The sequence below is a fragment of the Tamandua tetradactyla genome, chromosome 1, assembly GCF_023851605.1.
Source record: "Tamandua tetradactyla isolate mTamTet1 chromosome 1, mTamTet1.pri, whole genome shotgun sequence".
Taxonomy (NCBI): Eukaryota; Metazoa; Chordata; class Mammalia; order Pilosa; family Myrmecophagidae; genus Tamandua; species Tamandua tetradactyla.
Genome location: NC_135327.1, coordinates 95,083,376 through 95,109,128, shown reverse-complemented (window position 1 = coordinate 95,109,128; position 25,753 = coordinate 95,083,376). Strand labels below are relative to the sequence as shown.

General features: G+C 38.1%; 1 protein-coding gene across 1 annotated transcript in view; it reads right to left on the bottom strand.

Annotated features, from left to right (window-relative positions):
• JAZF1 (JAZF zinc finger 1) overlaps positions 1-25,753 on the bottom strand; it is a 390,681-nt gene that overhangs the window by 155,095 nt on the left and 209,833 nt on the right. The window lies entirely within an intron of this gene.

Genomic DNA, 25,753 nt, shown 5'->3' with positions numbered 1-25,753 from the left:
TTTGGAGGAAGAAGCACCTTGAGTGAGTTCATCTTACTGGGGATGTTTCTGCAGCTTTCCAGTTATGTAGCTGGGAGGAAGCACTGTGAATTTCCAGAACCAGATACAGAGGCACAAAAAAAGGGATGAATAAAAACTGACTTAGACATAAATCCAATTGGTGTGCTTCAGGTTATATGGAGTCCTGTATTTTCCTTCCTAGCCTATCTCCATTGTTGTAATATTCCATCATCTAGAAGATCCTCATATTTTAAGACACTACCTTACAAATGCCCCTGCCCTCTACCCAGACTACTGCAATTATACAGTAAGATGAATGAATCCACAGGCTGTTTCTAAGGATTTAATGGCTTCTTAACAGAACAGGGTGCACACACAGCTAGGCTATGATGACAAATCATACGAGATCCTTAATAAGATAGTTAATTAAAATTTGCTAATTGAAAATTCTAAGAATAGCATGTAAAATATTCCAGTCTTCTAGATACAGCAATAAAATACATACCCAACATGCCCACCAGACAAGTTCTACATATTAGTGCAATACAAGACCTTGGTAAGTGAAATAAGAAGGGAACAGGTCATCATATATAAACCTTGAGAGTGGTCTGATATATCAGGAGGGAGAACTGAAAATTATCTTTATTTATCACAGAGGGAGCAGGCGCAAACAATCAGGGTCACCTTTATTAATTTAGTTGTACATTTTCTATTCCTATCTCCCTCCTAGATTTATCTCTCTGTAAACAGCATAAAGGCATATTTAAAGTCGTACCAATTTTGTATATTTTAATGCTCTTTTCCTGTTGTTAAAGTTGCCCTTGATGCTGGGATCTCTCTACGAAAAAATGCTCAAAATACACATCAAGGTTACTGATGCACAGTTTCCAAGAAAGAGCAGTTTAAATGTCGTAAGGGAAGGAATTCCTTCTAAAGCAAGTAGGAAACATATAAAAATGTTGCAAACCAGGTCTAAGTGAAGTGGAAAGAGGGTAACAGAGCTTTAAGAGTTAAGTTGCATTGTCCTTTAGATTTCCACGTGTGTCATCTTACTGGAATGTATGGACCACATTTTATATTTCTTTGTCTCTCCTAAACTACCCAGCACTTGCAAGTATATAAATGAGTGAAGTTTTTTTAAATGTGTGGGCAGATATGGTCTTTATTTCAGAGTTTAGATAAGGTAAGTTAATACCAATCATTAAGCAATGTTAGAAAGGTCCAAAGTGACATTAAGATGAAATACTGCGACCTCGTCACCTAATTTCCCCAGCATAAAAATGCATTTAAGTTGCCTAAGTTCTTCTCTTTGGAAAAGGTACATATCTGTGAACAACTCTCTAGCAGAAAAATGCAAACTTCATCCAAGAAATCTTCTGATTCATTATAATCATTGATTTTATTTAACTGAACAGCCTTTCCAATGGAAAATTTTACATAGTGAACCAATCTATATGTCTCTTTTAAACCATGTGACAAAAAGTACCCAAGGAAACCAGGTAATAAGGATTCTCTCTTCTGGGGAGGAACCTCTAGTTTCCAAGTACTATTTCTTTTAATCTTTCCTTCTATAGGTATTGTACTTGTTCTAGTTTGCTAGCTGCCAGAATGCAATATACCAGATACGGAATGGCTTTTAAAAAGAGGAATTTAATAAGTTACAAGTTTATAGTTCTAAGGCCATGAAAATTTCCAAATAAAACCAAGTCTAAAAAAATGTCCAAAGCAAGGCACCATTAAGAAGTTACCTTCACTAAAGAAAGGCCGATGAGTTCAGCGTTTCTCAACTGGGAAGGCAAGTGGCAAACCTGATGACTGTCTGCTAGCTTTCTCTCCCGGCTTCTTGCTTCATGACGCTTCCCCAGGGGCATTTTCCTTCTTCATCTCCAAAGGTAGCTGGCTGGTGGACTCTGTGATTCTCTTGTCCTTCTGTCGTGGTTCTGCAGCCCTCTCCTCATTCTCAAAAGGAACTCTCCAAAATGTCCCCTCTTTTATAGAATTCCACTAAACTCATCAAGACCCACATAGAATGGGTGAAGACATACCTTCATCTAATCAAGGTTAATACCCATAATTGACTGAGTCACATCTTAATGGAGATAACCTAATTAAGTTTCCAACCTATAGTACTGAATAGGGATTAGAAGAAACAGTCGCACCCACAAGATTGATTAGGATTAAAACATGGCTGTTCTAGGGCACATAAATCCTTTCAAATCAGCACAGTACTTATGCATATGAAATTTCTTTAGGAAATTCTTGTTCTTTTGGGACAACCATGGTAAATTAACCTAACAAAGACTTAGAACAGATGTGTAAAAAACTGACAAGGATCACCTGGCTTTAAAAATTTCTGACAGTCTTTCACAGAATATTCTTCAGTGGACAACAGGGTGTTCTGTGGACATTACACTATAACCTGAAGTGGAACTTCTCTCTCTGCCTCTGCTATGGACATACTCTGGCCAGCAGAGATGGCTGTAGCTGCCAGACAATTACAGGTTTGGTATATTAGCAGATGAGACTCTGAGACTCTGGTAAAAAAGTAAAGCAGCGTAAGGGGGAAATCTGGTGGGAGAAAGTTTGGTTTTCAACATGCACTCAGGAGGCACCTGGATCAGCGCCTCCTGGCTGTGATCTGGTGGACTGGTAGAAGGGAAGCAAAAAAGTAAAAAACTACAAAGGCAAAAGGCAGACAGAATAGAAGACAGACATAGCTGAGATCAAGAGTCACAAAGACGCACGATAGACGGTAAGGGAAAAACCTGGAGTGTTATGAAAGGAGCAAGTGAGAGAAGGCAATAGAGAAGCAAACTCTGTAAAGCAAATCTCATCAAAATGGAAATCTGGCATTTGTGAACTTACTGTTAAAATTTCTATAAAGAACTTAGAGAATAATAATAGCTAAATCATATAGTGCTATGTGCTGGCTAGTGTTTTAAGTGCTATTATTATTCCATTTTATAGATGGGAAAATTAAGGCACAGAGAGGTTAAGTAACTCGCCCAAGGTCACTCAGCTTATAAGAGACAGAGATGAGATTGAATCCAAGTATTCTGTCTCGAGCCTATGTTGCCCCAAAGAAAGCTGACTGTGAGAGCCAGTGATAGTGGAAAAAAGGAAAAAGTGATAGGTTTTGCCAGATTACATAATTCATTTTTGGATAAATGAAGGATGGAATGCTGACTTTGATGCTAACTCAGTTCTATGATGTGGACTTGTCCACGAACAACTCTCTGTATATAAACAAAGAAGTGTCATTGATAAAACAGTCTCAGTGGGAGCTCCAGCCAGGGAAACAGCACATTTCATGGGGGAAACTGTTCAGTCATGTGTGTATCTCAGAATTTGGGGATTCAGCTCGCTCTCAGGATCTTTCCATCATGGATGCCGAAGGTTTACTGTAATCACCCAGAGGCAGAATGAGATACTGGTCGAGGTGCTTTGGAACCTGAAAGAGCCAGATTCAAATCCCAGCTCCACTGTTGACCCATAATTGCTTTAAGCTTCAGTTTCCTCTTCTATAAAATGAAAAATGTCTCAGCTACATAAGAGATTATTTAAATAATTATTTTCATATCAACTTTCTCCTGCTTTTTTTCCATATTAATTTAATCAATAACGTGATTCACCATGAAATGGATATTCTCACTCAACTTTCACTGAAAACTTACCAGACACACGACTTGTTACACAGCAAAGGCAATACACATAAAAAAGAAGTATAAAATAATTTTTCTTCAAGATTTTCTGACTGTACAAGTGCTGAGCTTTGTTGGCCTTTTGTTGGAGTAGGATAAAAATGAAGGTATTTGGAAAATGATTGTGAGGTCGCTAGCCTTAAGCATTAGGAAGGCCAAGCCTCACAGTACATGTACATCAGTTATTACATGATTGGGCAGTTCAGTCCTCTCCAATCTGAGTGTGAACAATTTTTCCCCCTAAAAACAGAAGGCTTTCATGCTAATCTCAGAGTCTCCGAGGCACAAGGAAAGCCCAACCAGATCAGAAATGGTGGATGCAAGTTATACATATGGAATCCCATACTGAATGTACAACTAACAAATCCACAGAAGAAAGGCAGCTGGCTTTGCCAGGCCATAAATTAATTATCTTTAATGGCTAGGCTTAGGGTAGAAGCAAGTAGACAGGCGAACTCCTCCCTATCTGCTGCTTTCATTTTGGTATTTAGCATTAGAGTTAAAATCGCTTTTAGCTGGTCAGAAAGGCAGTTGTTTTTAAAACAAAGAGAATCTCCCCCTGATATTCTAGGGAATTTGACCTTTGCTCCTTGCTGTGGAATAATCCTACATATGCCTATTTGGCATATAAACTGCTAATCTTTTTCGTCTTCTTTAAATCAATAGTCTAAAGATCTCCAAGAGTGAACAGAAATAATTCTACCACCATCTTTCCTTTTAAAATTTCACTGTATAGTTCAGCATTCACTTATTTAATTTAATAAACTGAGCAAACAACACTGTAAAACACACGAAGTCTTCAGAATTAGGGAATCCATTTTCTAAATTTTATTGTGCTATGAAGTGGAATTATTTGGGACTGATTTTTTCTATGAATCAAGGTGACAACAGATAAGAAGACTGGGATTTTTTTTCCTAAGGAATATATTTCCATACATATGATGTGCAGTTTGGCATAGAGCATTCTGCAAACTTATTTTCTACTTGTTAAGTCAACTACAACCTTAGGAAAATAACAATAATCATCTTCCTCTGTATCACAGCTAAATTTCAGTTAACTCTACATTTGAATGATACAACTTTTGGGCTGTCTTTCCAGCTGTTCAGAAGATCAGAGTTAATTCTTGGATGAGAAAAAAAACTTATTTCTTATTGCATTCCAGATTCCAAATTGCCCATAACTGTTCCTTTGTGGTCACTTCATATTGAGTTAAAATGGCAGGGTGGGAGCAACTCTGAAGTCTAGGGTCTTCCACACTACTGTGATACGCCACAAATAATCACAAAAAATGAGACAAATGGATCAATGTTTCTAAAAGACTCAGTTTTAATAAACTGCAGTAGATTTAACTGTACATGAGCAGTGCTTTCTCTTATTCTAACAATTTCTCTCTTTTTAAGAATTAACATAATTTCTTAAGCAGAGAATAATGCCAACATATGAACTGTTTCTGATGTAACCATAATATAGTGATGGGACAACTGAGAATTTCTCTAGTGCTTTATTTATGACTTCTCGTCCAAATGCTTTGGAATTTAGCAGAAATCTAAGTTTGCCTTTGGGAATGTGTCATGGATATTATGATCCAACATGCACAATATGGCAGAAAAAGTTGCAGACACACTGGGTAAATGTCATTAAGACATTTTGTGTTATCTTTCCTCCTTACAAGCCATTTCTGAGAAAAGTTCCTAGAAAAATAACCTAAAAGTACAAAGTCTTTTGGCACAATGAAAGATGTCTGCTTCAGTGTAATTTATAATAAAAACTTGTGAGCTGCCATCAGGACAAAACAAAGGGCATGTTTCAGTGAATTCTATCTATGGAATATTATGTGGGCAATAAAAAATACTCATGAAATCACAAAGTTAAATATATGACTTGATTTATAACCTTATACAAATGCCTATAAAATCAGAATGGGACTCAAAAAATGAAAAGAAAACACACAAAATAGTGTGCTAGAATAGTGGAGTAAAAATAATACACCCTTACTCTACCATTTTCAAATTTTACTTTACTATTTTCTTAGTAATTTAGAAAGACAGTTTAAAAATTGTTATCTACACAATATGCTAAATTTTAAAAAGAAGCCAAGCAGGATATGACTGAGGAAACCTAAGGAAAAAGGAACCAACCTATCTGGCGGTCATGAATCTTACCGATGGCTATTGGGTCACCTCAGACGACAGTGATGGTAACTCACGAATCTATTAGTCATTAAAATATTGACTAAAATGATCAAGCTAATCTCAAGAAGAGTCATTTTTAAGAGAGATTCTCGACTGAAAGTGAGAAATGAGACAAAATAAAATGTCAGTGGCTGAGAAATTTCAAGTAGAGCAAAGAGGTTATTCTGGAGGTTATTCTTACACATTAATAACCCCAAAAAGTGTAAGATGTATTAGAGAGGATAGAGGGAAGTGCCTGAAACTGTAGAGCTGTGTTCCCATAGTCATGGCTCTTTAAGATGACCGTATAATGACACAGCTTTCGCAAAGTAACTGCGATTGTGAAAACCTTGTTCTGATGCTCCTTTTATCGGTGGTATGGACAGATGAGTAAAAAAAAAAAAAGGGATTAAAAATAAATATATAATAGGGGGAACAAATGTTAAGATAAATTGGGTAGAAGGAAATACTAGTGATCAATGAGAGGGAGGGGTAAGGGTATGGTATGTATGAGCTTTTTTTTTTGTCTTCTTATTTCTTTTTCTGGAGTGATGTAAATGTTCTGAGAAATTATCATGGTGATGAATATACAACTGAGTGATGATATTGTGAGCCACTGACTGCACACCAAGTATAGAATGTTCATACGTTAAGAATGTTGTAATTGTATGTTGTTGATTGGTTTTATTGATATAAATTTTTTTTAAAAGTTAAAAAAAAAAAAAAAAGAGAGAGAGAGAATGAGAGAGAGAAACTTTCCCAGAATATCTTGTGGTCTGGAACTTATCTTGCTATCTGTGACTGTGAGTGTGTGAGTACATCTGCATATGTTTCTTTTTCCTAATATTATCAGCATGAGAAAAGACTAGAAAAGTGCTGTAGATTTTTCAGAAGAAGTCAAGACAGCTGTGACAGCTACAGGGTTTCATTTGTAGACACTGACACTGCAACATTTCAGGACATATCAGACACAAAAGTTAAAATACATTCATATTGATCTGCAGCATCAAATCTAAGCAAGGATCATAATTCTTGACAGTACCAAAATGTTGCATTTCTTATTTTTGCAAGTTGTTGTACACCCAATATAACTTTTCTCCCATGTTTTTTTTTTTAATAATTTAACTAAGCAAACAAAAAGTCAGGCATCTAATAAAAATGTATTAATTCCATATGCAAAGTCTAGTGAACTAGTGACAAGTATTAAAAGAAGACCTGAACATGTTTATTTTCATAGTCAAATTGTCTCATGTAGCATAGATACATATTTTTCCTTATAACTAATACCAACACACATAAACATCTATAAACATCTATAACTCAAGTCTTCCCCAAATTACAGAGATGAATAAAGGCTGTGGATCACAATATCCTTAAATTCCGCAAATTTGACTACCTGAAGAAGACTGGTGAATGTCTCCCTGTTTAAAAAATGTTCTAATTCTATGTGACATCTTTTTGGACTACATCCGAATATATTCGGTAAAGTGCTGATTAACCTTCCTGAACTTTCCTCCTGAAGAAAAAAATGAAAGATCCTTGTATTTTATGTCTTGAGCATATTAGATTTTGATAAGTCTAAAGATTAATGAAAAACGAAAGAGAAAAACAAAGCCAAAAATCATAAATCCTTCCTGACTAGAAGGCATTCCCCTTACCCCTAAAAGAAACTCACTTGCACACATCTTGTTTGAATTTAACTTCTAAAGTTTGTCTTGTTCCATCTCTAGAACAAGTCAGGCGGCAGGGTATAAAGATATGACTACATGAATAAAAACATATGACCAATGCAGCCACTGCACAAACAAAAACAAGATGAGGCAGAAAAATATTAACTGTCAAGTGACATGTCACTTGGACACATATGTTTCTGTATTTTGTCATGAATGTTCAATCTGGAAGCTACTGGAAGTATCTGAATTCCACTTTCCCTGATATTGCAAAACATGGTAATATAATCAGGAAAAGCTAATGCTTTATGAATGCCATGCTGGCATCACTTTTCAGCTCTAAAAGATCTGCTAGAAGAAAAAAGTATTCAGCACATTAACACTAGACAAAACATTCAGCAATTCTACAGTGAAAGGTAAGACTTTCCCACTATCACAACACCAGGTTCTTCCTAAAAGGCTCCCTGAACAAGTGCTAGATTTCAGTTCAACCTGAGAAGAGAGTGCTTCTTTTCTTTTATCCCCACCTATTCTTTCTTAAACCATCCTTAAGCAATTTATAATATTTTTGTTACAAATATAGTAATAAAACCTCACTGTTCTGTAGATTGTAGCAGTAATGAGGGAACTGGGGAGGGTTAGTAGTGGATAGAGGTGGGGAGTGAAATGTATTCTATTCCTGTCACAAGTGAGAAAAACACAATTCAAGTGTGATCCTGGATACGGGAATTTTACACGGGGGTCTCCTGGAGAGGAGAGTGGTGAATGGATATATGGTCACAACTGTCATAGCACCGAGTCCATAAACTCATTCCCCTTTTCTGAGCCTCAGAAAGTGCAGAAGAGAAGCAGGATAGGATAGCCTGTGGTAGTTGTTAATAATGACCAAATTCCCCTGGGGGGAAGGCAGGTTTATTTTCATGCTTTTATATTAGTCGAAGCTTTTGAATAACCAGAATTCTTAAGAATTGCTCAAGGGATGATCCTGGCTGTCTGGCCTTCCCTTGGTGGCCTTCCTGAAAAGTTTCTTCCAGCCCTTTGTAATTCCTTTAAAGATCTGAGATCCTGACCTGGTAACTTACAAAGAAGCAGTACATGCAGCAAGGATGATAACCTTTCAGTTGCTCAAGTTCAGGACAAGAAAAGAAAACAAAATGGGGTATCCAGGTTACCAGGTAGGATCATGCAGATTTCACAGGTCTGAGAACTGCTTAGTTAGGGTCTACTTCAATTTTAAACTGAGAGATTAGAAAAGGCCCAATTCCCAAAAACTGTTTGCTCATTTGGGGAGGGTGGGAGGGAAAGGGAAGGGGGGATGTTGGAGTGAGGGCGATAGGAAAAAGAGAGAAACAGAAATTAGGCAGCATGCTTTCCTCTCTCGTTCTACCCTCTTACATCTGGGCCCCCATTCTCCTTTCATTTAATAAGACAATGAATCAAAGAGATGAAAATTACAACAATGTAATATGTGTTTTGGTTGTGGGTAAAGTCTTTCAAAACAGCAAAGATTAAAAGAATTCTAATTCCGGCTATGAGTAAGCAAGGGCGAAATAGACATTCACGCATTATAATATGGAACCTGTTTCTGGAAGATGCTTTGGTAAAATGTATTAAAATTTTGATCGTGCATATTCTTACACTCCCTTGATGGAAATTTAGCCTAAGGAAATAACTGAATTAGGGTTCAAACAGATGTAAATACAAGGTTGTTCATTGTTATATTGTTTATATATTAATAATTTAAAAATTTAAAGCTACCTAATGTTAATTTGAGGGTTTATAAATATTTAGTAAACTCACAGCAGGCTAACATGGACCCATGGTAACGATGACACAGTTATGTTAGTGATATGGAAACAGATCCATAATCAACTTTGTAATAAAAAGGTGGGGGTGGAAGTTATTTATGAAAATGGGGTATAGTGTGCACAGGTGGTTCAGTGGTAGAATACTCACCCTCCATATGGGAGACCTCTGGGTTCGATTTCCAGACCAGGTACCCCTCCCAAAACAAAACAAAACCAAAAAAACCAAAAATGGGATATAGAATATGGTCCATTTTTGGTTTTTAAAAAATGCATTTGCAAAATTCTGGAAGACTAAAGACTAAAATGTTAACAGCTTTCCTCTGCTGATGGTGGAAATATGAGTGATTTTAATTTCTCTTTTATCATTCTTATTGATATGTGAATTATTAATAATGAGATCATATTGTTCGCAATATCAAAGATTTACAAAAAGATTTAAAGAATTCTGTAACGTATCATCTTTCACCCATATACTTGGCAGTTTCAAAGGAAAGAGGGAAGGTAGGCAGGCAAAAGTATCAGATTTGGAAGAATGTGCCCAAGATATACTGTTTGGTTATTCTTTTAAAACTTCTATTTGATTTGTGACAATTTGGCGTCATGGGAGAACTAATTCGCTCTTACATTTTATAATACTCTACAGTCTACCAAGTGATTTCACATACTTAACAGTTATGATTTTTGCAGCAACCCTGTAAACAAGTGAGGATGATCATGCATTTTAGTCAGAGGCTACTGAAGTGCATGGAGGATAAACAGCTGTCCCAGATCACACAGCCTTTAAGAGGCAGATGGAACTGGAATCCAGCTTCCTGCATCTGATCTAGCGCACTCCCCACCCAGCGTACTAAAGTGCACCCCCAGTCAAAACCCTTCCGTGGCATCCTTCGTTAAGCCGTCACAAAGTAGTCTCTCCTGAAATCCAAGTCCAGTATCCAAAACTCGGGTCCACCTACCCCCCCACCTGACATTAGTGGGGACCTGAATCTCTCATCCTCATAAGCCCCAACTCCGACTCAATCTGACCCGTGACCCTGTCTGTGAGCACACACCATCTCAGGGTGTGACTCTGAAAGTAGTGCCAGGTGCTGTGATAGATTGTGACGCATGTGACAAACGCCGAATGATGGTCCAGCCTATAAACTTTTGTCCCACCTTCAAAGACCCTTGTCTATCCAGGCATCAATGATATACAAATGGCCCATCCCTCGGTGAGGTCAGGGTAATCTCACACTCTGGGCCTAGCTAGGAGAGTGTCGAGAAGCGGGAATTCCAAAGAAACGCAGGAGTGTGAAGAGGTTGTGTGTATAAGCCACAGCCTACATGTGCCTTCAAATTATCGACTTAATTGACAGACTGGTGCTATTTGAATAACCTAAAACAAAGTGGGTAACAACGAAAAAGAAAAAAGAATACTGCCAACAAACACTTGCAAATTCACCACCAAATTAAGAAATCAAATGCTCCAACACAAAGGCAGTCCAGCCCCTTCCACACACTTTCCCGCGGCACCCCTGCCCCTGAGGGTAACTATGATCCTGGATTTGGTAGTTCTGCATTCCATGTACTCTTTACAGTTTTAACATATTCACATGTATCCTTAGGCATGTTATTTTTATTGTCAACAAAAGTATTAATAAAGCACTTCTCATTTTTAAAAAAGGAATCTGACTGAGTGATGCCCTCCTCATGACGTTTTCGGGCAGTGGGTCAAAGTCCCGAGTAGATGAGGATGTATAAAATGGCATCCGGGAGAGTGGGAGCGGGGGGCAGATTCTAATGGGACCACCTTCACCCTGCTCAAGCCACCCTGTTTCCCTGAAATGTACACAGGAGTGGCTCCGAGACGCCTGTGGGTTTCTCTGCTTGGACTCAGCAGGAGAAAAGAGAAAACCCCACAGCTTTCTGACCCACTGTTCCTTCTCAAGGTGTAAAGGGAAGCTGGTTTTAACAGATGGATACTTTTATTTGTAAAAAGAAGTAACATTTTATCAGTCATTGCTGTGGATTCAAACTGGCCAGAATTTTTTAAAAACTATTACTGCAATCAACAAAAGCATAAATTAAATGAAAGAACAGGATTATTTTTTTAAAAATGACTTCTATATTACAATTGTTTAACATATGACAGATAAACACTTAAAGGGAACATAAAAATATTTGTTGATGAAATATGGGTATAATTCCCTTCTATCTTTTATTTCTATTATTGTCATTTTAGTATTTTTATATAGTAAAAAGAAGGAGGAAGAATGGATAAAAAATATATTGTTCTGCATACCAGTACATGACCACCAGAATAACTAAACCTGACAAGACCAACAATACAAAGTGTTGGTGAAAATGTAGAACTGGGATGCTTATACATTGCTAATGGAGAGTAAAATAGTCAACGATTGTGAAAAGCTGGCTGATTCTAATAGTTAAGAATATGCCTGTACCACAGCCCAGCAATTCCGCTTCCCGGAATACACCAGAGAAAAACGAGTTATGCCTTCAAAGACAGCTACAAGAATGTTTACAGCATCTCTGTTTATAATGCCCAAAGACCATCATCAGCAGGTGAATGGATGATTAAAACTGTGCTATATTCATATACTGGGATATTACAGAACAAACAAAAACAAAAAAAGTACTAATACATGTAACAAAACGGAAAGCTAAATTTTAAAAACATATGTTGAGCTAAAGAAACCAGACAATTAAATGGAAGACCATCTGAAATTCTTGATCAATTTGTTTGCTCTGCCATAAACAGTATTATTCTATACATTGTATAATCAGTCCCACAATTCATAATTCATATAGTAAGCTTATTAGCAGATGAGAGAGACAGCAGCAATGGAGAAGCTCTGTTTTTCTGAAGATGAAAAAAACCAGGCTTGTATCAGGTAGAATTTCAGAACCAATACTGGGTCTTTTTGCATTCAGCTTCTTTTAGGGGCTATAAAGTAATCTGGGGAATTGGAAATGGAAGGGCTCACAATAGTGGTTTTTAAGAACTAAGATTCCTTTGACTTGGATATTACATACAAATATGCATATACCCCTTTAATCCCAGAAAATAAGAACACAATGCCTTAGCCCTTGAGATAAGTCTATGCCAAAGACCAGAAAGCATTGCTATAAAAGGTAAATGAGCTAAAAAGCAGAATGTGCTTTTATTATTAAAAGCACTCTGGCTTTGGGTTTTCAAAAAATATGGCTGCCATCTAGCAAAGATTAATGCCATATAGAAACCAGCTTTTCATCATACTTGTTTGGCCCAAGAGAATTGTTCATCACTGAATCTGGTTGATGCAGAACACAACAAAATATGCAATAAAAGATAGAAGGAATGTTTGTACGAGCACAACAAAGAACAGATCAAAGCAACTTCCCTGCTAATTTGCTTGCAGTCTAGATATCCATGCCAATTATGAAAATGAAAAAAATAAATCAAGCTTGCATCAACAACAGCTTCTATTTCCCCTTAGTCTAACACACCTAAGCATGTGCACTTAGAACATAGTTAATGGCTGAGAATACCAAAGCATGATTTCTGTGGATGAAAAGCTGATGATATAAGTTATCCTTTCTGCTAACCTTAGTTTGGGCAAAAGGCTAGCTTGGGCAACATCTGATTTAAAGAGGCAAATCTTAACTTTGCCAAGGTGATGCTCTGCTTTCAGAGAAGAACTATTAACTGTTGCTACACAATCTCAACATGAAATGAAAGCTTGAGACTGCTAACCTTGATGTAGTAAAAAAAAAAGATGTACAAGGATAGTGCTGAGAAGGACGGGAAAACTCTAGAAGCTAGATCCAATTTCTGATTTTGGCATGTCAAATAATATCTCATTAGGGGAGAGGAGGAGTTGGCAAGAATTCTTTGCATGCTGGCCCTACCATCTGTAAATTACATGGACCCATGTTGGCACCTAAATCTGCCGGGAAATTTCAGAGATCATTCAGGAAGCCGCTGGGGAGGCTTCTCGGCAAATCCTGCTTGCTGTACATCACATTTACAGCCTTAGCAATGGTGCAGAGTAAACTGACTGTTAAGGAAAATACACTAACTTGCATCAACCAAGGGGACAGAACCCTTGGGATATGACTGACATGAGTGCAATGACCAGAGACTAAATTACCACCTGTTTGGTGTGGAAGGAAAAATCTGCTCACTTGTTTGCTTTTATCAGCAACAGGAGACGACGACATAAACTAGCACTTAAATTGTTCGTGTCTAATAATTCCTCATGTTCTGCGTGTTCAATTAGAGAACTCTATGTGTGTAATTCCAAGTTATAGGTCTTTAGAGGTGATGTGTACAAAGCAAGACTAAGAAGTTCGAAATTAGGAGATATGGGGCTTGTCTTGGCTATGTCTTAATTCCCAGTAGGATTTTGAGAGAAATCGTTTGAACCTTTTTTTTTTTCCTGAGTATCTGTGCAATCCAGGATAATATTAAGAACAGGGTTACAGAATGAAAAGATTAGGGGGTTCACATCCCAAGTCCATCATTTACTATTTGTGCCAACTTGGGCAAGTCACTGTGCTTCTCTGATACTTGTTTAAAAAAAAAATACAGGGAGAGCAACATTTTAAAGTAAAAGACAGGTTCAAGGGAGAAAATGTGTGATTCACAACTAGGATATCTAGAACTCTCTGTGAAAGTTCTATGTAAAATAGGAAAAGTTGAACACATTTGAGGTTTGCTTATTGTTTCTGCTATAACCTACCTCATAGGGCAGGTATGATGACATAAAGTTATGTGGAAGAGCCTACAAAAAGCCAAGGCATCAGTGTGGAGAGGTGCTATGGCATGCAAGAAACGGCAAAAACTTTGGGGTCATATATATTTGATTTGAACCCACCTCTAGTTTCAACCGCTCAGTAACTGAGATCCCTAATTCAGGCATTCTTAGCCTGGGGTCCGCAGTCCCCACAGGGGCCATAGGTGGATTTGGATGTAAAAATTTACATCTTTACTTTAACCTTTAACTGAAGTGCAACATTTCTTTCTGCTATGAATATAGACCACTAGCCAGAGTATTTTAGTGGTATCTGTGACTGGGCAACCATAGAAATCACAAATATTTTGATATCACAGTACAATTGCTGCTCATATCTCAAACATCATTTATATGCATTCAGAATTATGGAAGCTATTAACCCAATGCCTAAATTTTCCTTAAGACCTTAGTAAAGAAGCACATATATCACAAATTTGTTATTTTAATATTTTGACAACTGTTTTAATATACTTGGCTTTCTCTATACTTCTATATATCTTAGTTTATGAATTTAAGAACATTATTTTGGGAAGTAGTCCCTAGGCTTCATCAGCTTGCCAGAGGGAGTGAAAGGCACTGATAAAGGTTAAGAGCTCCCACAACTTTCCTGGGAATACACTTCCTTAGGGTGTAAACGGGAGAAAAGAGTTATGGTCCAGGGTCCCTGTGGGGACCACAGATGACACAGTCCAATGCGCTGCCCTGTGCCCAGCAAGCAGATGTTCAGCTGACAGAAGCTAATTAGTGTGGAAAATGACGAGACAATAGAAGTAATTTTCTTGAGTACACATTTCATTCTTCCTTAACATAATTTTGATAAGTTTTATCTTTGGTCTTTCAAGGTTTTTACATTAAGGCTTTCTTATGACTGACTGCCATCATTTGTTAGGGCTGGATGGCCTTGGGTGTCGTTTGGGACAATTCGGCTACATGGATGTACTCTCTAAGTCCAGACTGCTACTCCTGGAAACAAGCTATACACAGGCCAGAGCGAGCAGCTCCGGGGAAGGGAGTAGACTCTGGGGCAGAGGATAGGAAGGTCTTTCGGAGTACATGGCTGGCCTAGCAGTACTGCTTTGAGCCAGCAGGCAAGGGCTTGGCCATAGTGGAGGAAATGAGAGCAAGTTATTTAGAGACTGAGAACATGAGACTATTTTAAAGCTTGCCAGTGAGGGGGCCTTTAAAGGTGGGGCTAGTCTTTAGGCTCAGCATAATGAACCTCAATGTGAGGAAATTAAGTAATGTTTCAACTTGAGTCCCAAATCAACAGTCTCAGCAATATGAGAGTACCTGCAAATGGGAGGGTGTTAAGGCTACAGACAGAAGATTCACGGCCTTCTTAATTAACTCCAAGGTGCTGTGCATAAGGGAAAAACGATAAATCAAGTAGATTACTGCCAGCGATCTGAATTTCCAAATGAAATGAGAGAGGTGTAGCGCCTTGAGTCATTTTGTAAATGTGCGCGCCGGGGATGGAGGGGGAATCTCCAAGGTCATCACAGATGTTTTAATTTGTCACTTTGTACAACAGTTCCTTGATTCGATTTCATACCACATGCAAAGTACTTGCCAAGCTGACTGTTGTGAAGAGGCAGGAAATAGAAATAAAATACCTAATGGGAAGGCAAAACAGTATACACACACATATAAACCTGTGATTGTTCTTTGTGAATTTATTCAAAACACACTCATTGGATACCTCTTGTGTGCCAGGCATCGTTCCAGGCGCTGAGGATACAGTGATGACCAAGATAGACAAAGTCTCTACTTCCTGAAGCTCACATCCTAGCTGGGGGAGACACACTCAACAACAAAACAATTAAATGGACAGTGATCTCAGACTGAGATAACTGCTATGAAAAAAAAAAAAAAGAAAGCAGGGTAAGGGCAAAGAGAGGGATGGACTAGGTGCCAGACATTGGTGGTTAGTGAAGACCTGCTATGAAGGTGACATTTGATCAGAGGCCTGAAGGAGGTGAGGAAGTAGACTATGTGACGTTCCAGCTGGAGGGAGCATCCCAGCAGAGGGAATGGCCAGAATAAGAACATGGAGCAGGCACAAGAATTATCACAGCCAAAGAACAATGGAGACAAGGAAGAAAAGTGCAAGTGGAGGACAAAACATGTTAAGTTTTTACTGTACATGGTATCTGCTTTCAACAGATCTTTTGATGGCAGCTGGTAGGCACGTGGGGCAGGCAGGGAGATTAGTGGGTTCTTGGGACAATCCAAAGCGGGAAGTCAGAGCATCAAGTAAGGACAGTAGCAGAGGAAGTATCTCAGAGGCAAAAGGATGCAGATGTTATAGATCTGGTACTTGTTAGTGGGAGACGAGGGTGAGAGGAAAACAGCTAGAAGATAATTAAGCCCAACCTTCCCATACTAATGACTGAGTGATACCATCAGATGACATTATGAATCCAAAAAGGAGAAGCCCTTTTGGAGGGGTAGGGTCTGAAATACTGGGTTATTGGAGGGCATCAGTTTAAAAGGGCCTTAGAAACAGAAAGTGGCCAATAGCATCAGATGCAGGTAACTCAAATAGAGTTAGGTCTCAAAGAGGTTATTTGTGGTTAGCCATGATGAGAAATCAGAAACGGGAAGGGAGTTCTCAGAATAGACAAGACTTTAAGATATGTGTAGTGTGACTAAAGGAAGTCAGGGAAAGAGGGGGTTTGAGGCCTAGAGATGAGAAACAGACGTAAAATGCAGGCAATGGTGCTGGCTTTGAACAAAGGAAAAAGAGTGAGTGGAATCTGACATAAAAAAGAAGGAAGTTTAAACTGGTGAACAGAAATGGCTCCTATCTTCTCAGTACAGGGGCTGAGAGCATCTGTTGATAAGGGGATCAGGAATTCCTTTAGGAACTTGAATATAGTGGGAAACACTTGAAACTCAACTATGATGTATTTAGCAAGGTTTTAACTTGGGATGAAAGGATTATTGTAGTCCTGAGGGTCTAGCTGAGGCTGGAAAGGTAATATCTGTAGCGGGATCCATCAATCGCTACATGCTTTCCTTTAGCAACTCTCAGCAACGATCTGTGGCATCAAGAGGTGCCTGTTAGATTTACCTGAAGCTGGGATTGGAGATAATGAGCAAGCAGGTTATGGGGACAAGGGAATTAATCTTAACTGGAAGATTTAAAAGTTGAGATCCAAAAACCAGCCTGAGTGCAGAAGCAAGTCAGGGCAGGCAAGGCCAAGAGCAAAGAGGTCTCAAGGTAAACACAGCACCAGAGTAAGCACTGCAGACTGTAGTCACTGGGAAAGGTCACAGTTTGAGATGTTGGAAGTATAGGAACTCTTGCTTAAGACATAGTCAGGAAGTAGGTTTCTACATAGGGTGAAAGTGGAAACCAAAATATATTTCTAGATAGTATAAATATTTCTGAATCTCTATTGACCTGTATCAAGTTGGAAATTTTTGAAGAAAAAAAAAAAACTTATGCAGCTTTGAACAGGGCTCCAAAATGCATAAAAAGATGAAGTCACAAATTCTGATGGGTAGATATAAGACTCAAAAGCAGCCTGATGTGATTTGAATGTACAAGCAATCGGTTTTAAAATGCCCTAAGAACATACCATATAATGTAAAGAGCTTAGTTGCACCGAGAGGCCCAGTGCCTAACAAGTGAATTATTATCATCCAGCTCTGCCAAGACTCACCTCTTCTATGTGTTTATGCCAGTAGCACAAGCTAATTCTGTGGGAACAAGTTGAAATGTCACATTAGGGCTCTCTTTCCAGCTTCTCAGAGTCCCGTGAGAGTACACAGCCTTTGCAAGACACAATGAACAGGCCCAATCAGGTTAGGTATATTACAAGGAAAACCTGGCAAGCAGCCACCTTAGCTTTGTTTCAACTGATAGCCATAAAAACATAGGCTAAGAATATGGCAGCATGATGCCTGGTGTTTGAGACCTAACAGTACGGAACACGTTTATGGCATGCATTACGTGACAAACTTCAGTCTGCGGCATACAGCAGAACATCAGATCTGGTAGACAAATGAGAGAAAAAGGAAAACATGCCTTGTTTGGTACTATAATAAATATGATGGCTCTCAGAAGACCATAAACAGGTGGTTTCATGAAAAAATCACTGCATTTAGATGTAAAAAAAATAAAATAAAATGCTTCAGGCTTGTTGGTATAAAATAAATAGAAGGCCAGTACACATTCAGCTAGTTACAGCATTTTTTTATGAGGCTATGACTGGAATCCGGTAAAAAATGAGCCTAACTGAAACAGCAAGAGTGTGGGTTTGAGGGGATTAGGTGAGGTTTTGGAGTGGGGAAAAAAAGAAGAAAGCTTTCATTAGGCAGTTTATTCTGGTAGGGGGGTTAAAAAAAAGTATCCAGACAGATTTTATTTTCATTCCAAACAACCTCTTTAGTGCATTTTTCCTGTAAGTCCTTGAACATATTTCTAGTGGCTGCTTTCAAGTCTTTGTCCCTTAAATCCTACATCTGGGTCATCTCTGGAAAGGCTTCTCCTGACTGCTCCCCACCCCACCCCCATCCAGGGAAAACATTTTCCTGTTTCTTTTCAAGTCTAGTAATTTTTATTGCATATTAGACATTGTGGATTCTGTTACATTCCTCTGAAGATTATTGATTCTAGTAGGCAGTTCAATTTCAGGGTGATCATGCTAAATTTGTGTAGGTCTAGATTTGCAATTCATCAGGGCAGATGTGCAGAAAGCCCAGAGTGTTATACATACATTGTCTGGGCTGGAATGCATCACCTCTCAGCATTGCTTGACCTCTGTTGTCTCTATTCCATTCTCACCCCTGTGGCAAGAGTCCCTCTCTGAACACAAGCAGCCTACCCTCAACCATGGACTTGCAAAGCACCCTGACACAGAATTTTGGGCCTCTCTGCACAGATTTCTCATCTCCAGTTTCCCACCCTGCAGATTCTAGTGACTTTAGCTGCCCCAACTCTGACCTCTGCCTCCTGAACTCAGTTGGATCACCATGTTCTGCTTGGACTCTAGCTCACTGCACTGCAGTTGGGAAACTGACCTCAGGCAGTAAGCCAGGTAATCATGGACTATACCTACTAAGTTTCCTTTCTCTCAAGAATTGAAGTCTTGCACTGACTGTAGTCCAGAGCCTGAAAACCATTATCTCATATATTTTGTCCAGTTATTTATAGTACAAGAACTAGTGATGGCCTTGATTTAGTATGTTTTTGTGTTACATGCAATATGAAGGTTGAATAAAAGTGAAACACTCCATTTTCCATTACACAGCCCTTTCTATGCACATGGGCAGAAGCTACTGGTCTCTCACAAAATATTCTTAGAAAAAACCATTCATTCATTCACTCTCTCATTCAGACATAAATTTATTCATTCTTTCACTAAATAGCTATTCAGAACCTACTGTGTGCCACACACAGTTCTGGCTACCAGGGACACAGTAGTGGGAAGAGAGAAAAGGTCCCTGACCTTATAGAACTTACTTCCTGGTGGAAATTGTGCTGGCCCCACTCTAAAGCAAGGCTTCTTCTACTGTTGTTCCTCTTAATTATTGACTTGACAGAGAAAAGGGGGGATTTAGCATGAGAAGAAAATAAAGAATAAAATGACCTATTACTTACATAGAACTGACTATATGCCAGGTACTATTAAAAATGCTTCATATGCCTAGTTAATTGAATACACAGCAGGGAAAGCATTATTCATAGAGATGAGGAAACAGAGGCAGTCACTTGACAGCTTGGTCACACGACTCGTGAATAGCAGACTGGAGTCAAAGCTAACCATTCTGACTCCTGCTCTCATACTCCTAACCACCATGCTGCCAGGCCGCTTAAAGAGAGAGGGAGTAGAACTACACTTCAAATGTGAAAACAAAAAGAGCTAGTTCCTGAGCAAAAAAAATAAAATCGTTATTTTAAAAGAAGCTGAATAAGTGGATGAACACGCTGTGAGAAGTAGATGGGTCATTATTAAAAGAAGAACACAGGGTATAAGTTGAGTTAGCCCTCACACCACATTATGTCCTTTTTCCTTAGTTGACCATGAAAAGAAGGGCAGAAGTGTTCTGTTTTGAATCAGAAAAAGAACAGAAAACAATCCTGAATAAAAGGCTTTAGGTTCCTATAATAAAGAAACCCATTTTATTTATCTCAGGATTTCCCAAACTTAATTGACCACGGAACCCTTCTGTGCGTAAACATGTACCCCGAGAGAGAGCGCGAGCAGGCAATGAATACCCTGGAATTACCAGTCTGTGAAACATATTTTAGAACTTACTGTTTATAGGAAACAAGCTAAATAAAAATCTATTATAGAGGGGGTTGAAAACTAAAACTACTACGTTAAGCAGTGCAGAGAGCCTTATAAAGAAAATTAGAGTAGCTTTGTGGTTTAAGTATAAGAAAATATCAAGTTTTTATTAAGTACTAAGTGACAAGTATTGAGAGAGGGAAAAAAAGTACCACTTATTACTAGGCATGTTATTTCTTTTATTTCTTCATATCTTATATCAAACGATAATTTTTTAAAAAGTTAGTTATTTTGGAAACTCCAGTTTATATTACTTTTATAAAATATATTTCACAGAAAAAAAGTATAATTAAGAGCCTTTACCACGTACTTTATCAGGTCTTTAACTTACCTCAGTCACCCATGTACAGGAAGTCAAAAAATTAAGCTACCTTTCACCCCAAGGCAGTTACCTGAACTGTACACAAAAATCACCAGAGGGAAACACCCAGATGCAGCCCAGTGCTTTTCACTGACCATTTTACAGAGACTCACCTGCCTTCACTCTGCAGCCCGCCACCTGTCTTGTTGGTGACACACAGTGGAACATAATTTCCTGTGTGCTCACTGTACTGTGCCCTCCACTTCACGGTACTCTCCTATTGATGTAAGATGCTGGGTATCCTTTCCCACAGGCCTGTTTTGCTAGAATTTGCCTTGTACTCAACCTAATTTCAAGGTAGCAATATATTGTACAGGAGTCACCGCTCATTGCATTTTTAGCTTCTGCTGTCTCCTATTCTCTCATTTTATTAGGTCGCTACCCTCCAATTATCTAGGGCACAGTAATTACTTCTCATCTGGTGTTATTTGTGGCTCTATATGACCCCTCAGGCCAGCTGTCTGACCCTGTTTTTCCACCATTGGATGGTCTTCCAAATTGTCTTTTTTGCTTTTCCAAACTAGTACTTAACTCTGATATCCCAATAAATCAGGTTGCAGAGTATTTACAAACACAGATCTAGAGTCCAGTTATGTAGGCTTGAACTCCAATGCTTCCCTGTTTATTAGTTGGGGGGCCTAGATATTTAACTTTTCAACTTCCTCATGTTTTAAATGGAGGTCACTGTAGCACCTTATCCATAGGGTTATCATGAAGAGTGAGACATACAGGTAATGTAAAATGCTGAACACAGAGTCCAGGCATAAACAGTGCTCTGCAAATGTTAGCTCTTATTACTATTCTCTCACTTACATTCTCTTTCTCATCCAAAATCTTCAGTTTTTTACTTTTTGCTCGGAAGACTTTTTTTCCAGGTGCATACATGTTATACAGAATAAGCAATTAAAAATTTCCCCTTATGTAGACTTGTCATTGTTGGCTAATCGTATGACCTCATACCACAAAATAAACACAACTTCCTATCCTTAAGATTCATATTCATTTTTTGAGAACTGTTCCCACAACAGTTCTGAATAATTCATTCAGGCTCTCTCATTCTCATTGAGCCATCTATTTTTTTTTTAATTAAAATAGTTTATTCAAAAGTCATTTTGCTGAGGCACACATGGATAAAAATTAAGTGAAAACATGTGCAATAAATTTCTCAAATTCTTTGTGCTCATTCACATCATTTTTATTCCTTTCACCAATGTTTCTATTTAAAATAAAGCAAACAAATACAAAGCAAACAAATTATTAAATTGTTAATAAATATCTAAACAGAAATGAAGTAATTCCCAGTCTAGTTTTTTTATTAATTAAAAAAAAATCAACAAACAAAACATTTAGAAATCATTCCATTCTACATATATAATCAGTAATTCTTAATATCATCACATAGTTGCATATTTATCATTTCTGAGTACATTTGCATCGATTTAGAAAAAGAAATAAAAAGACAACGGAAAAAGAAATAAAATGATAATAGAGAAAAAAAAAAACTATACGTACCATACCCCTTACCCCTCGCTTTCATTTACCACTATTTCAAACTGAATTCATTTTAACATTTGTTCCCCCTATTATTTATTTTTATTCCATATGTTCTACTCTTCTGTTGATATAGTAGCTAAAAGGAGCATCAGACATAAGGTTTTCACATTCACAGAGTCTCACTGTGAAAGCTATATCATTGTTCAATCATCATCAAGAATCATGGCTACTGGAACACAGCACTACATTTTCAGGCAATTCCCTCCAGCCTCACCACTACATCTTGAACAACAAGGTGATATCTACTTAATGCGTAAGAATAACCTCCAGGATAACCTCTCGACTTTATTTGGAATCTCTCAGCCATTGACACTTTGTCTCATTTTACTCTTCCTCCTTTAGGTAGAGAAGGTTCTCTCAGTATCTTGATGTTAATTCTCAGCTCATTCTAGGGTTTTTCTCAGTCCTTTGATGCTGAGTCTCAGCTCATTCCAGGATCTTTGTCCCATGTTGCCAGGAAGGTCCACACCCCTGGGAGTCATGTCCCAAGTAGAGAGGGGGAGGGTGGTGAGACTGCTCATCATATTGGCTGGAGAGAGAGGCCACATCTGAGCAACAAAAGAGGCTCTCTTGGGGGTGACTCTTAGGCCTAAATTTTAAGTAGACTTGACCTATCCTTTGTGGGGTTAAGTTTCATGTGAACAAACCCCAAGACTGGGGGCTCAGCCTATAGCTTTGGTTGTCCACACTGCTTGTGAGAATATCAAGAATTCAACTTGGGGAAGTTGAATTTCTCCCCACTCTCACCATTCCCTGAAGGGGGCTTGCAAATACTTTTCCAGTCACTGATCAAATCATTCTGGGATTCATCAGGGGATCACTCTGGACAAACCAACAAAATCTCAAGTGCTACCTGAGGTTCCAAGTACTTATGACATTCAATCAAACTATCTACATGAGTTATATTAGGAAATGCTCTGGTCAAAATCTAAATTTTGTAACAAATAAACATTTTTTGCCTTAGTCTTACACATAATGTGACATTTTGAAGTATTAGTTATCATTTATTTTCAGCACCCTGCAATAATGACAATCCTTTGTTCTTCCTCATGCAAAAACATTTTTAGAATTTGTACATTGCACATTTCACTATTATTATACACTCTAGGCATTCCTAGTTTATACCATCTCGATCTTTAACATCTATCTTTCTTTCTGATTTCATTTATGTCCCCAGCCCTCCTTCCTCTATCATTCTCACATGCAGCTTCATTCAGTGTTTTAACATAATTACATTACAGTTAGGTAGTATTGTGCTGTCCATTTCTGAGTTTTTGTATCCAGTCCTGTTGCACAGTCCGTATCCCTTCAGCTCCAATTACCCACTATCTTACCCTATTTCTATCTCCTGATGGTCTCTGTTACCAATTACATATTCCAAGTTTATTCACTAATGTTGGTTGATATCAGTGAGACCATACAGTATTTGTCCTTTAGTTTTTGGCTAGTCTCACTCAGCATAATGTTCTCTAGGTCCATCGAGCCATCTATTTTTGAATCTGCTCAAGTGTTGCAAAAGATTTGCTTTTAAAGGAATCAAAGGTTTTTTCACTTCTTCCTGTAAAAATCTTTTTATGTTCAACACATATGTTCAAGTAGAATAACTTAAAATAGGTATAAAGAAAGGTGCCAATTTCTACTCAACTATATTCTTTCCTTTTTATAATCCAAAGAGCTAGCTCCATTTTAAGGATCCTAATCCCCTATTGATTGATCAGTCAGTGTAATTACCAAAGAAAGTCTCATTTCAATTTGTACAGGCCAAACGTACTTAAGGGTTGTGTAAACAGATATATGAGCAGAGAAAAAAGTATTTTATTTCTTGTCTTCACTGCTCAGTAAAATTACAGTATATTTCCCTCTGAGGTTTACAGGAAAAAAAACATTTTACTTGAGGTTTATGGGGGAAAAAAACCTTTTACTTGTTTGACTTTGTGTGTTTTTTTTTTAATAGTTCTCTTTTCTGCTATATTCAGGATATTGCTATCAAACTGATTTTCCTTCACATCACTAACTCATAATACCCTTTCTGAATCTGTGCAGGCTTCATCTGAATTTTAATACTGTGTATTTCTTTCTCTTATCAAAGCCCTCCCCCAATCCCCCTCCCCCCCACCAGACTCCTATGCAGTTGTCACTTGTCCTGCCTTCTCTTTCATTTACTTGGTTATTTACCACCCACAGACAAATAGCCATTGAGTGCTGACTATGTGTTAAGTACTACATTATGAATGTGGCACTGTCTACAAATAGATCCTGAGTGAGAGGAGTTGTCAGTAACCTGGGCAACTTTCCATACACAGTATTTCTCTTCACTCAAAGATCACTAGTAAACTTACTGATCTGCCACATCTGTCTACTTCTCTAACAGACAGGACTTCATCTGGAAAATCCCCTCACTATTTTCTCAGGTCTCTAAATATAATGAAGCGTCCTCTTCAAGACCCATCTTCTCTAGAACTAACTTCCAGCTTAGAGGAAATATAAGGTACAGAGGAACAAGCCAAATGATATTAGGAAGGGACAACCAAAAGAAAATTCAGAAGGTGGGAGCATTTAATGGACCAAATGGTCCCACTCATCAATAAGTCATTGTCAATAAAAGGGACTGCGTCATATTAAAAGATTTGAGGGTTAAAACAGGCAGGTACAATATGATGTTCTCTGTTGGACACTGGATTAGACAAAACATCTATATAGGATATACTTAGATCACCTGGAGAAGTATGAATATGAGCTGGACATTAGATAAGATTAAAATGAAGGTGGAAATCATTGATTAGAAAAAAAAAGAACAGGTTGCAAAACAGTATGTACAGTGTATTAGTCAAAGTTCTCCAGGAAAACAGAACCAATAAGAGATAACTGTAAATAAGAGACTTTATAAAAGTATCTCATACAATTATGGGGATGCACAAGTCCAAATTCCTTAGGGTAGGCTGCAAGCTGGCAATGCCAATGAAGGTTTTCAATGAATTCACCAGAAGCTTCCTGGCTGAGGTAGAGATGAAAATTCTCCCTTCTGACCGCTGAAATCATCACTTCTCCTTTTAAAGCCTTCAACTGATTGGATTAAGTATCTCTCATTGTTGAAAGCTGATTGGAGATGCAATCAGGCATATATGCAATCAGCTTACTGATGATTTAAGTCCAGGCAACATCTGTGCACTAACAGTTGGGCCAGAGCTCGCTTGACTAGACAACTAGGCACCATTACCTGGTCAAGATGACACATAAACCTAACCATTGTTTTTAGAAAATTTAGATCATTGTTTCTAGAAAATGATCTAAAAAACGTGTTAAAGTGTTACGAGGAATGATATCGGGGGTGAAAATGTTATGTTTTAGCTTTTTATATTTTTGCTTGATTTTCTAATTTTCTACAATACTCAAATACAGCTGTCATAATAAAA